A 14,234-nucleotide genomic window follows, 5' to 3' on the forward strand; every position below is an offset into this window, starting at 1 on the left:
ATTGGTTGTGCCACTGTCAGGTTCTCCTTTGTACAACAAAAAGGGGGCGGCTGCAGGAGTTCGCTCTCCCCTCACGCACACCTGGGCGCAGCAGCTCAGTGCCATCCAAACACTTGCCCCGCGGGCGCGGTTCTTCCCGCAGCTGCCAGCATGCTGCTGTGCTCCTGGGGGCTCTGCGGCCGTGAGGCTGAAGCAGCGAGTCTTCCCCAGGCCTCTGTGCCGCAGCTGTTGGCTCTGCACCGTCGCGTCCCGCACGGTGTCTCCTCTGCCCTGCTCCTGGCGCTTTCCGGCCTCGCCCATCCCTGGCCTTGCTCGGTCGGCTCCGGCACAGCCCTGTTTGTTCACGGCCCCCACCGACAGGCTGCTGCCTCTCACGGCGCTTTGCTACCGCTCCTAGGCTCCAGCGTCTGCAGCCTGCGCTCCGAGGGCGTCCCCGGCCCGTGGCGTCACAACGAGCGGGGGCGTGTCCTCCCCGTGACGTCACAGCGGGCGGGGGCGGGGCCTGGCCTATAAAAGGCCGGCAGGGCGCAGTGGCAGCAGGCAGTGGCCGGTTGGTGCCGCGGTCTGGTGCTCTCTCAGCAGACTGCAGCCTCAGCCTCTGCCACCCCCAGCAGTGTTGGGGGATCTGCGTGTGCAGAGCCAGAAGGTCCCTGAGGATCTTCACCGAGGGCTTGTGGTGGTGACGACTTGAGAGTGCCTCAGGCAGAGCAGAGCTGTGCTGTGCAGCACTCTCTTAGTCGCAGCCATGGACCCCATGTCTGTTCTATTGCCAATTCTCTTGGTCTCCCTCACGATGAACGTCTTGGTAAGTGTCACAGCTGCACTCTGGGGTGGGCTGGTGCTGGAGGCGCTCCAGACTCACCCAGCTCCTGGGGCTTCTTGCAGGACTGGTGGAAAAGTAAGCTGAGACGTAAGAGAAAGGAGGAGAAAGCTGCAGCCAAAGCTCAGCGAAAGGCTGAGAAAGAATTAAGGCAGCGAAAGGACTCAGTGAGAGGTCGCCTGCAGGAGCAGAGAGGTGAGGAGCAGAGGGATGAGTGTCCCCAGCAGCCTGCAGTGATGGCTGAAACCTCACAGCAACCCAGCCCCTGCTGCTGTGCTGGGGGCTGCTGCCTGCTCACTCCATGCCTTCTCTCTTTAGCTTCTGAGCAGGTGGCTGAACAAGAGCAGGAGCCGAGGCCGACCCCAGAGGTGCAAGGGTGAGTGCTGGGCAGGTCCCCCAGATGCTACCTCTCACCCTCAGCCCTTTGCTCTGCCCCCCAGCTCCAGCTCAGGAAGCAGCTGCTGCTGCCCCTGGATCCTAGCAGAGGGGCCAGGGTTCAGCGAGGTCTCCTCTGTCTCCTCTGCAGGGCACAAAAGGAGGCAGCACGGAGGGACCCCAGGGCCACAGAAGAGCTGCAGAAGCAGCAGCAGAAGGAGTGGTGGGCCCCAGAGAACAAGGCCATCATGCCTAAGATGACACCAGGGGAGATGCTGGAGGACATGCCACGCTCGGAGCACAGGAGCTCCTCCAGCAGCTGCTCTAGGGCGAAGCAGATAAAGAAGAAGGCAGGGAAGAAGACAGTGGAGTGGTGGGCTCCAGGGAACGAGGCCATCATGGCCAAGATGAGTGTCCGGGAGATGCTGGAGGACATGCCACGCTCGGAGCACAGGAGCTCCAGCAGCTCCTCTGAGGAGCCTGAGCTAAAGAACCAGGCAGGGAAGAAGATAGAGAAGTGGTGGGCCCCAGGGAACGAGGCCATCATGGCCAAGATGACAACACGGGAGATGCTGGAGAACATGCCTGCCTTGGACCCCTGGAGCTCCAGCAGCGACTCTGAGGAGCCTGAGCTAAAGAACCAGGCAGGGAAGAAGATAGAGAAGTGGTGGGCCCCAGGGAACGAGGCCATCATGGCCAAGATGACAACACGGGAGATGCTGGAGAACATGCCTGCCTTGGACCCCTGGAGCTCCAGCAGCGACTCTGAGGAGCCTGAGCTAAAGAACCAGGCAGGGAAGAAGATAGAGAAGTGGTGGGCCCCAGGGAACGAGGCCATCATGGCCAAGATGACAACACGGGAGATGCTGGAGAACATGCCTGCCTTGGACCCCTGGAGCTCCATCAGCTTCTCTGAGGAGGAGGAGGAAGCCAGGAACAGGGCAACAAAGAGGAGGAGTCAGGAGCCCAGGACCATGCCGGGGGTCTCCGCTGCCAAGTCCCCTCAGAGCTCTGCATCTCCCTCAGGCTCCAATGTCCAACAGCCTCTCCAGCCTTCGGAGCAGCAGAAGGAGCCTGGCAAAGAGCCGAGCCCAGGCGGGGTCCAGGTCCCAGAGCCTGGCACGGAGCAGAGCCAGGACAGTAGCCAGCAGCCGCAGCAGCCTGCGCCTGCAGCCGCCCGGGCGAGTGACGCCGGGGCACAGAGCAGCGCAGAGGAGCCCAGCAGTGCAGGGAGGAAGCCGAGCACGCAGCAAGCTGGGCTCTGGAGCCGCCTGAAGAGCTGCTGCATTCGCTGCTGGCTCTGCAGATGCTGCCCCTGCTTGCAGCGCTGCTGCCCCTGCTTGCAGCGCCGCTGCCCCTGTTGGCAGCGGAAGAAGCAGGAGGTCCCCTAGGGGACAGCCCGGGGGGGAGGGACGGGGACTGGTGGGGTGCAGAAATGGGCTTCATCTCTTCAACACAGGTAAGTCCTGTCCCTGCAGAGGCTTTGCTCGGCTGCCTCCCACCACCTGCTGAGCTGCTCCTGCTGAGAGGTGCCCAGTGGAGAGATGCCAAGCAGAAGGAAGGAGGTGTGAGGGCTCCTGAACCCTCTCACCCAGTTCCCCTTCCACTCCGATCCTGCAGGCCAGGGGTTCCCATCACCGTCAGTCCGTGCAGGGCTTCCACGCCTGAGGTCAACGGGAGCAGCTCAGCACCTCCTCAGCTCCTCACAGCTTCCATACCAGACGGGGAAGGCTGCGGGGGGCTGACGGGCAGAGGAGGGGACAAGGAGGAAGCCACTGTCCCCCTACAGGAGCTCCTGGACTCCCTGCCCCGTGTGCAGCCTCTGGGCTCCCTGCGTGTCTGCAACAGCAGCTGTGGAAACTCCAAGTGCGGTAGGACGCTGCAACGGCAAACTCCCTTTGCCCCCCTGCTCCGGACTGCCTCTCCCCCTGCTCCCAATTCCCTTTCCCCCTGCTCCCAACTCTCCAGCGTCGCAGCCATGGACCCCATGTCTGTTCTCCTGCCAATTCTCTTGGTCTCCCTCACGATGAACACCTTGGTAAGTGTCACAGCTGCACTCTGGGGTGGGCTGGTGCTGGAGGTGCTCCAGACTCACCCAGCTCCTGGGGCTTCTTGCAGGACTGGTGGGGAAGGAAGCTGAGGCATAAGAGGAAGGAGCAGAAAGCTGCAGCCAAAGCTCAGCGAAAGGCTGAGAAAGAATTAATGCAGCAAAAGGACTCAGCAGAGAGGTGAGGAGCAGAGGGATGAGTGTCCCCAGCAGCCTGCACTGATGCTAATGGCTGACAGCCACAGCAACCCAAACCTGCTCACTCCATCCCTTCTCTCTTTAGATCCTGAGCAGGTGCGTGGACGAGCGCAGGAGCCGAGGCCGACCCCAGAGGTGCAAGGGTGAGTGCTGGGCAGGTCCCCCAGATGCTACCTCTCACCCTCAGCCCTTCGCTCTGCCCCCCAGCTCCAGCTCAGGAAGCAGCTGCTGCTGCCCCTGGCTCCTAGCAGAGGGGCCAGGGTTCAGCGAGGTCTCCTCTGTCTCCTCTGCAGGGCACAAGAGGAGGCAGCACGGAGGGACCCCAGGGCCACAGAAGAGCTGCAGAAGCAGCAGCAGAAGGAGTGGTGGGCCCCAGAGAACAAGGCCATCATGCCTAAGATGACACCAGGGGAGATGCTGGAGAACATGCCAGGCTCGGAGCACAGGAGCTCCTCCAGCAGCTGCTCTAGGGCGAAGCAGATAAAGAACAGGGCAGGGAAGAAGATAGAGAAGTGGTGGGCTCCAGGGAACGAGGCCATCATGGCCAAGATGACAACACGGGAGATGCTGGAGAACATGCCACGCTCGGAGCACAGGAGCTCCAGCAGCTCCTCTGAGGAGCCTGAGCTAAAGAACCAGGCAGGGAAGAAGATAGTGAAGTGGTGGGCCCCAGGGAACGAGGCCATCATGGCCAAGATGACAACACGGGAGATGCTGGAGAACATGCCTGCCTTGGACCCCTGGAGCTCCAGCAGCGACTCTGAGGAGCCTGAGCTAAAGAACCAGGCAGGGAAGAAGATAGTGAAGTGGTGGGCCCCAGGGAACGAGGCCATCATGGCCAGGATGAGTGTCTGGGAGATGCTGGAGAACATGCCTGCCTTGGAGAGGTGCCCAGTGGAGAGATGCTAAGCAGAAGGAAGGAGGCTCCTTAATCCTCTCGCCCAGTTCCCCTCTGCATCCCCCCACACCTGAGTGCCGTAGCTCCCAAGCCAGTTTGCCAGCTCCAGGCTGCTCCAGGCCCAAACTGGCAGCCAGCATCAGCCAGACCGAAGCAGACCTCACTGCCCTGCACCCAACCCCAGAGAAAGCTCTCTGCTCCTTGCCCCTTGAGGACAGCTTCACTTCATGCCACAGCCAGCGATGAGGAGAAGGCAGTGGTGGCTTCCCAGGTGCAAAGCAGAGGAGGGAACAAGGTGGCAGCCACGACCCTGCAGAGAAGTTGGACTCCCAGCCCCATGTGCATCCCATCCTCCTGCAGCTCTCTGCTGGGCAGCAGCAGCAGCAGCTTTTCCTTGGAGCAGCCAGGGAGATGCCCTGTGGTGCCCGTGGGCCCCACGTTGCCCTTCCCAAAAGGAAGAGGCAGCCTCTGGGCACAGTTGAACAAATAAAGCAGATCTCTGGAGAATCTCTGGCCCTTGCTGCATTCGGGGGCAGTGTCGTGGGGAGGGATGAGGGAGAGTCTGAGGGACTCCAAACCTTCTTTGCCTCGGGCTTTAGTCACAGCAGGAGCTGCTCGCTGCATCCCCAGAGCCTGAGCTCAGATCCCAGGATGCAGGATTGCTCTGGGAAGAGCCATTTGTGGTTCTCCTTCCTTCTGGCTCCAGGGATGGGCATCTACATCTCTCTGGGGAACCTGGGACCGGCTCTCACCAACATCTCCTCTCTGCAGCCTGAATCTCCCTCTTTGAGTTCTGAACCATCCCCCCTTGGGCTGTGCTAACAGGCCCTGCACAGAACTCTGTCCCCAGCTTTCTTCTTGGCCCCTTCCAGCCCTGCAGGGCCACCAGAAGCTCTCCCTGGAGCCTTCTCCTCTCCAGGCTGCACACCCCCGGCTCTCCCAGCCTGACCTTTTGCAAAGGTGTGTCCTCTTGAGGAGAGTAACCTCCACAAGAAGTCTAGTAAAATTGAGACTGTTGTGTAAAGTGAGTCCTCTTGGGGAAAGGTTCCCCCCAAGAACTCCAGGAAACTAAACCTGAGAAGCTTCTTTGTTGCAAAGTTGGGGAAACAGAGTGACTGTCCTCTCCGAGAAGCCAGAACTTGGGGATCCCGGGAGGAATTTACTGTGCGTTTGCCTAGGGAGCAGTGGTTTTGAGTGAGCTTTCGGTGAGTGGTTTTTGTAGGGAAGATGTTTGAGGTCTAAGGCCTTTGTGTGGTTGTGACCTCCCCGCGAAGCTTTCACCTTCAAGGCAATGGCCAGGGGGAGAGGCTTTTGTGTCTGTTGGAAGCTCAGGGTGCCCGCCCGTCTGTAGCAGGGCTGGGCTGGGCCCGAGAGCACTGAGTGACTGCCAGAGTGTGAGGAGCAGATTGTGGCCCTGCAGACAGAGGCAGGGCCAAGTCGGAAAGGGCAAAGCTTTCATCTGTGCAGTTTTGGGTGCGTGTTTGGCCGCTTCGAGAGACGAAAAGCAAAGCCAAAACGAGAGAGAATAAACTCATTTCCTCCTTGCAGGAGCTGGTAGATTCCCTGCAAGGGCATATAGTAACTTTAAAGGACGAAGTGGCAGACCCTAAGGACAGATTAAAAACAGAGCAGAAGCGGCACAATTGGGTTTTGAAGAAGGAAGAACGGCAGGCAGAGCCTGCCTCCATATCCCCCCAGGCAGAGCTGGCAGCAGCAGAGGAAGCTGCGGCTCACATGCGTCCTCTCATTAACACCGAAATGCTATGGCTGTGAAGCACTGGCCGGAGCCCACCCTTGATAAGACGACAGGGGTGCCTTGTAGGAGCTGAGGTACTTCACCCCTCTGTGGTGAGTGGGGGGGGTGAAGCCTGGAGATCTGTGAGCTCACCAGTCAGTAGTGAAATTGTACCGGGTTTGGGAGGTGCATTCGGGTTTGTGCTTAGCTTGGCTTAAGCTGAAGCAATCAAAGGCACTTACAGGCCCATTCAAAGTAATTAAGCAACTCTGTTAAGAGCTTCACCTGGGGAGGCTCAGGGAGTCTCTCGTTGGGTGGGGGTTGTCCTGCACTGATACCTTACGGATAAAGACTTGGAAAGAACAAACTGTGTTAACTCTGTGGGAAGGCTCTTTTCTTGTGCTGCTCACCACAGGAAGGGCGCTCAGAACAGCAGAGAAAAGACGGACACAGCCTCACGAGTAAAAGCACCTGTGCGGGAGGGACAGGTGACTTGGGACCCAGGAGAAACCAAGTGACACTGAGGCTAAGCACTGCTGCAACTTCTAAACACTTATCACTCCTGGGGGGGCACTAATTGAGACTTCATAACCAATACTCAAACCGACAGAAGGTGTTGAAATTGTTACAGACAGGAGGGATTGTGTAGTGGGGAAGAGGTTTTTGTTGTTGTTGTTGTTTTGCCTGTTAGTTGTTTTTGGTTGGTTTGTTTGTGTGTTTTAATTTAACTTGTGACACATATTCCAAGTAGAGCAAAAAGGGCAGTGAGAGGCACCCAAGGACATCAAAAGAGGGCAAGACCGGAGTGGGACCCAGTGCTGCAGTCCTTGCAGGGCTTCCACGCCTGAGGTCAACGGGAGCAGCTCAGAACCTCCTCAGCGCCTCACAGCTTCCATACCAGACGGGGAAGGCTGCGGGGGGCTGCTGGGCAGAGGAGGGGACAAGGAGGAAGCCACTGTCCCCCTACAGGAGCTCCTGGACTCCCTGCCCCGTGTGCAGCCTCTGGGCTCCCTGCGTGTCTGCAATAGCAGCTGTGGAAACTCCAAGTGCGGTAGGACGCTGCAACGGCAAACTCCTTTCCCCCCCCCTGCTCCGGACTGCCTCTCCCCCTGCTCCCAATTCCCTTTCCCCCTGCTCCCAACTCTCCAGCGTCGCAGCCATGGACCCCATGTCTGTTCTCCTGCCAATTCTCTTGGTCTCCCTCACGATGAACGCCTTGGTAAGTGTCACAGCTGCACTCTGGGGTGGGCTGGTGCTGGAGGTGCTCCAGACTCACCCAGCTCCTGGGGCTTCTTGCAGGACTGATGGGGAAGGAAGCTGAGGCATAAGAGGAAGGAGCAGAAAGCTGCAGCCAAAGCTCAGCGAAAGGCTGAGAAAGAATTAATGCAGCAAAAGGACTCAGCAGAGAGGTGAGGAGCAGAGGGATGAGTGTCCCCAGCAGCCTGCACTGATGCTAATGGCTGACAGCCACAGCAACCCAAACCTGCTCACTCCATCCCTTCTCTCTTTAGATCCTGAGCAGGTGCGTGGACGAGCGCAGGAGCCGAGGCCGACCCCAGAGATGCAAGGGTGAGTGCTGGGCAGGTCCCCCAGATGCTACCTCTCACCCTCAGCCCTTCGCTCTGCCCCCCAGCTCCAGCTCAGGAAGCAGCTGCTGCTGCCCCTGGCTCCTAGCAGAGGGGCCAGGGTTCAGCGAGGTCTCCTCTGTCTCCTCTGCAGGGCACAAGAGGAGGCAGCACGGAGGGACCCCAGGGCCACAGAAGAGCTGCAGAAGCAGCAGCAGAAGGAGTGGTGGGCCCCAGAGAACAAGGCCATCATGCCTAAGATGACACCAGGGGAGATGCTGGAGAACATGCCAGGCTCGGAGCACAGGAGCTCCTCCAGCAGCTGCTCTAGGGCGAAGCAGATAAAGAACAGGGCAGGGAAGAAGATAGAGAAGTGGTGGGCTCCAGGGAACGAGGCCATCATGGCCAAGATGACAACACGGGAGATGCTGGAGAACATGCCACGCTCGGAGCACAGGAGCTCCAGCAGCTCCTCTGAGGAGCCTGAGCTAAAGAACCAGGCAGGGAAGAAGATAGTGAAGTGGTGGGCCCCAGGGAACGAGGCCATCAGGGCCAAGATGACAACACGGGAGATGCTGGAGAACATGCCTGCCTTGGACCCCTGGAGCTCCAGCAGCGACTCTGAGGAGCCTGAGCTAAAGAACCAGGCAGGGAAGAAGATAGAGAAGTGGTGGGCCCCAGGGAACGAGGCCATCATGGCCAAGATGACAACACGGGAGATGCTGGAGAACATGCCTGCCTTGGACCCCTGGAGCTCCAGCAGCGACTCTGAGGAGCCTGAGCTAAAGAACCAGGCAGGGAAGAAGATAGAGAAGTGGTGGGCCCCAGGGAACGAGGCCATCATGGCCAAGATGACAACACGGGAGATGCTGGAGAACATGCCTGCCTTGGACCCCTGGAGCTCCAGCAGCGACTCTGAGGAGCCTGAGCTAAAGAACCAGGCAGGGAAGAAGATAGAGAAGTGGTGGGCCCCAGGGAACGAGGCCATCATGGCCAAGATGACAACACGGGAGATGCTGGAGAACATGCCTGCCTTGGACCCCTGGAGCTCCATCAGCTTCTCTGAGGAGGAGGAGGAAGCCAGGAACAGGGCAACAAAGAGGAGGAGTCAGGAGCCCAGGACCATGCCGGGGGTCTCCGCTGCCAAGTCCCCTCAGAGCTCTGCATCTCCCTCAGGCTCCAATGTCCAACAGCCTCTCCAGCCTTCGGAGCAGCAGAAGGAGCCTGGCAAAGAGCCGAGCCCAGGCGGGGTCCAGGTCCCAGAGCCTGGCACGGAGCAGAGCCAGGACAGTAGCCAGCAGCCGCAGCAGCCTGCGCCTGCAGCCGCCCGGGCGAGTGACGCCGGGGCACAGAGCAGCGCAGAGGAGCCCAGCAGTGCAGGGAGGAAGCCGAGCACGCAGCAAGCTGGGCTCTGGAGCCGCCTGAAGAGCTGCTGCATTCGCTGCTGGCTCTGCAGATGCTGCCCCTGGTTGCAGCGCTGCTGCCCCTGCTTGCAGCGCCGCTGCCCCTGTTGGCAGCGGAAGAAGCAGGAGGTCCCCTAGGGGACAGCCCGGGGGGGAGGGACGGGGACTGGTGGGGTGCAGAAATGGGCTTCATCTCTTCAACACAGGTAAGTCCTGTCCCTGCAGAGGCTTTGCTCGGCTGCCTCCCACCACCTGCTGAGCTGCTCCTGCTGAGAGGTGCCCAGTGGAGAGATGCCAAGCAGAAGGAAGGAGGTGTGAGGGCTCCTGAACCCTCTCACCCAGTTCCCCTTCCACTCCGATCCTGCAGGCCAGGGGTTCCCATCACCGTCAGTCTGTGCAGGGCTTCCACGCCTGAGGTCAACGGGAGCAGCTCAGAACCTCCTCAGCGCCTCACAGCTTCCATACCAGACGGGGAAGGCTGCGGGGGGCTGACGGGCAGAGGAGGGGACAAGGAGGAAGCCACTGTCCCCCTACAGGAGCTCCTGGACTCCCTGCCCCGTGTGCAGCCTCTGGGCTCCCTGCGTGTCTGCAACAGCAGCTGTGGAAACTCCAAGTGCGGTAGGACGCTGCAACGGCAAACTCCCTTTGCCCCCCTGCTCCGGACTGCCTCTCCCCCTGCTCCTAATTCCCTTTCCCCCTGCTCCCAACTCTCCAGCGTCGCAGCCATGGACCCCATGTCTGTTCTCCTGCCAATTCTCTTGGTCTCCCTCACGATGAACACCTTGGTAAGTGTCACAGCTGCACTCTGGGGTGGGCTGGTGCTGGAGGTGCTCCAGACTCACCCAGCTCCTGGGGCTTCTTGCAGGACTGGTGGGGAAGGAAGCTGAGGCATAAGAGGAAGGAGCAGAAAGCTGCAGCCAAAGCTCAGCGAAAGGCTGAGAAAGAATTAATGCAGCAAAAGGACTCAGCAGAGAGGTGAGGAGCAGAGGGATGAGTGTCCCCAGCAGCCTGCACTGATGCTAATGGCTGACAGCCACAGCAACCCAAACCTGCTCACTCCATCCCTTCTCTCTTTAGATCCTGAGCAGGTGCGTGGACGAGCGCAGGAGCCGAGGCCGACCCCAGAGGTGCAAGGGTGAGTGCTGGGCAGGTCCCCCAGATGCTACCTCTCACCCTCAGCCCTTCGCTCTGCCCCCCAGCTCCAGCTCAGGAAGCAGCTGCTGCTGCCCCTGGCTCCTAGCAGAGGGGCCAGGGTTCAGCGAGGTCTCCTCTGTCTCCTCTGCAGGGCACAAGAGGAGGCAGCACGGAGGGACCCCAGGGCCACAGAAGAGCTGCAGAAGCAGCAGCAGAAGGAGTGGTGGGCCCCAGAGAACAAGGCCATCATGCCTAAGATGACACCAGGGGAGATGCTGGAGAACATGCCAGGCTCGGAGCACAGGAGCTCCTCCAGCAGCTGCTCTAGGGCGAAGCAGATAAAGAACAGGGCAGGGAAGAAGATAGAGAAGTGGTGGGCTCCAGGGAACGAGGCCATCATGGCCAAGATGACAACACGGGAGATGCTGGAGAACATGCCACGCTCGGAGCACAGGAGCTCCAGCAGCTCCTCTGAGGAGCCTGAGCTAAAGAACCAGGCAGGGAAGAAGATAGTGAAGTGGTGGGCCCCAGGGAACGAGGCCATCATGGCCAAGATGACAACACGGGAGATGCTGGAGAACATGCCTGCCTTGGACCCCTGGAGCTCCAGCAGCGACTCTGAGGAGCCTGAGCTAAAGAACCAGGCAGGGAAGAAGATAGAGAAGTGGTGGGCCCCAGGGAACGAGGCCATCATGGCCAAGATGACAACACGGGAGATGCTGGAGAACATGCCTGCCTTGGACCCCTGGAGCTCCAGCAGCGACTCTGAGGAGCCTGAGCTAAAGAACCAGGCAGGGAAGAAGATAGAGAAGTGGTGGGCCCCAGGGAACGAGGCCATCATGGCCAAGATGACAACACGGGAGATGCTGGAGAACATGCCTGCCTTGGACCCCTGGAGCTCCAGCAGCGACTCTGAGGAGCCTGAGCTAAAGAACCAGGCAGGGAAGAAGATAGAGAAGTGGTGGGCCCCAGGGAACGAGGCCATCATGGCCAAGATGACAACACGGGAGATGCTGGAGAACATGCCTGCCTTGGACCCCTGGAGCTCCAGTTTGTGTCTGTTATAGATGACATGCATGAACGCCAGTTTGTGTCTGTTATTGATGACATGCATGAACGCCAGTTTGTGTCTGTTATAGATGACATGCATGAACGCCAGTTTGTGTCTGTTATTGATGACATGCATGAACACCAGTTTGTGTCTGTTATAGATGACATGCATGAACGCCAGTTTGTGTCTGTTATAGATGACATGCATGAACACCAGTTTGTGTCTGTTATAGATGACATGCATGAACACCAGTTTGTGTCTGTTATAGATGACATGCATGAACGCCAGTTTGTGTCTGTTATTGATGACATGCATGAACACCAGTTTGTGTCTGTTATAGATGACATGCATGAACGCCAGTTTGTGTCTGTTATAGATGACATGCATGAACACCAGTTTGTGTCTGTTATAGATGACATGCATGAACGCCAGTTTGTGTCTGTTATAGATGACATGCATGAACGCCAGTTTGTGTCTGTTATTTATGACAGGGGTGTGCCAGAGCTCACTGAGCAAGGCCAGGGATGAACCATAACAGAAAACACCATGAGCAGGGTAGGTAAGAGACCATAAAGCACGCAGGTGTGCAGATGCAAATAGCCGAGTCACAAAGACACCTGAGGAAGACTCCTTACTTCAGCCTCACGGCTGCCAGAGAGACCCTCAGGAGGATTAGCAGGCATGCCCGACAGCTCCAGGAAAACCCACCAACTCCTCGGGCAGTGTCTGACTATGCATTGAACTGCTCTGTGAGTGTGTGTGTGAGCAGGACACAAAACTCCTGCAGCCGCATGTGTGCAGTGTGCAGCTGCAGAGCTGAACTCCCTGCGCCCAGCGCTGCTCCTGGCTTGCCAAAACACAGCTCCTTCAACTGATCTCTAAGCTTTTGGTGGCTCAGTTTTAACAAGGAGGAGCAAAGGGCATCCAACAGGAGCAGATCCCTGGGCTGGGGCAGAAGCACCTCTGCTGCGCTGCTGGAGCGCAGCCCTCAGCAGCAGCCTGGCGCTGGGCAGGGCTTGGGCAAGCGCTGGGGCTGGGCACCATGGCTGTGTGCAGCCCCTCGGCTCCCTGCCCTGCCTGGGCTTGCTGCTGGGCAGCAGCTGCGTTAGAGAGCCCCGCAGAGCCAGTGGGGAGCCAGCAAGAGCAGGTCCCCGGGCATGGGGCAGGGGAGGCGAGGGGCAGGGAGCCCGCGGCCAGGCAGGGTGCGCTGCACTCGGTCGGCGGTGGATTGCTTTGCCCCGGGGGTTCTTCTCCACTCCTTCTTTGGGCGCGGAAGGAACCGAAGCGCCCAGCAGGGAGCCCCTGCGCACGCAGCAGGTGAGGGCACCGTGCACCGAGCAAGGCCTGCGCCCCCTCCTCTCCAGGGCCGGAGCAGAGGCGGCCCCGGAGCCCCCTCAGGAGCTGCCGCCCAGAGCACCGAGGCGGCAGAGCGGGCACCGAGGCGGCAGAGCGCAGCGGAGCCCTGCCAAGATGGCGCCGGACCCCCGGGGGCGAGAGCTCAGCCCGCGCGAGGCGGCCCCGGGCGGGAACGGCAGCGGCGCGCGGGGGAGGGCTCCTGCCCGGCCCGGCCCCGCCCCGGCCCCGGCGAGCGGCGGAGCTGTGCCGGAGGAGCAGTGCGGGGAGCTTCTGCTGCCCTCTGCCAGGCCACAGCTGCGGTGCTGGGGCCAGCTCTGGGCTGCCCAGTGCCCGAGAGCCTGGCAAGGGCTGCAGAGAGGCCAGGGCAGGCTGGGCAGAGGCTGAGAGCCTGCAGCAGCTCTGGCAGCAGCAAAGGCTGAGAGCCCTGGGGCTGGGAGCCTGCAGCAGAGCAGCCCCAGAGGGCAGCTGAGCAGTGCTCAGCAAGAGCTGAAGGGGCTGTGGGGGGCAAGGGGCTGGGGCTGGCAGCTGCTGAGTGCTGCCCAGGGACAGGGCCAGGGGCACAAAGTGGAGCATGAGAAGTTCCATCTACACACGAGGAGGAGCTTCTTGACTTTGGGAATGGCAGAACAGTGGAGCAGGCTGCCCAGAGAGGCTGTGGAGCCTCCTTGTGTGCAGAGCTTCCAACCCCCCCGGCCCTTATGCTCCTGGGCAGGCTGCTGTGGGTGCCCTGCTGGAGCAGGGTGGGCTTGGGCTGGCTGAGCTCCAGAGCTGCCTTCCAACCCCCCTGTGCTGGGATTCCTTTTTCTCCCAGCTCCTGTTCATCCCTGGATTGTGAATCCAGCTGGGCCAACAGCCTCAGTGTCTCAAAGAACTTCTTTTCCACACTGCATTGCCCAAGCAGTTGCTTTTGCTCAGTCCCCACTGTGACACTGCTGCCTTCACCCTCCTTCAGACTCCTTTTTATTTGCCTCCTCCGGGCTCCCCTTCACCCCTGCTCCAAAGTCCCCTTTCCCATCTGCTCCGGGCTCCCCTTTCCCCCCCTTGCTCTGGGCTCCCCTTCCACCCCGCTCCAGGCTCCCCTTTTCCATTGCTACTTCTTGAGTGGGTCTTTTTACCTCATCAGTCTTCAAAAACTATTTATTCCCAGCCAGAAATGTTTGCTCATATTATCATGAAAGCCAGGAATAGGGTAGTTACCCTAAGGGGCAGACAATGTTCAGTCATTTACACCCCGCTTACAGATGCTTATTTCATCTGGCTGATGCAGAATTCTTTACCGTTTCAAGTGGCAGTCCAGGGGTATGTGGGTCAGTTTTCAAATCACCTGCCACCCCACAAATTGTTTCATTTATCTTTTGCTCTGGCAGAGGCACCTAAGAGAAGCTTTCAACCATTGGCTGCAATTACCTTTTTTACAGATGGGTCGGGAACATCACAAAAGTCAGCAAGAGTTTGGTGGGATGCTAATAGGCAACGTTGGAATTCAGAAGTTTTTTACATCCAGGCTCTCCTCACAGAGTGGAACTAGCAGCAGCAACACGTGTGTTTCAATTACATCACGATAAGCCTTTCAATTTAGTCACTGATTCTGCCTATGTGGCAGGGATTGTTATGCGTGCTGAAGCTGCTGCACTTAAAGATGTTCCCAATCC

The sequence above is a fragment of the Pogoniulus pusillus genome, chromosome 6 (assembly GCF_015220805.1).
Source record: "Pogoniulus pusillus isolate bPogPus1 chromosome 6, bPogPus1.pri, whole genome shotgun sequence".
NCBI lineage: Eukaryota > Metazoa > Chordata > Aves > Piciformes > Lybiidae > Pogoniulus > Pogoniulus pusillus.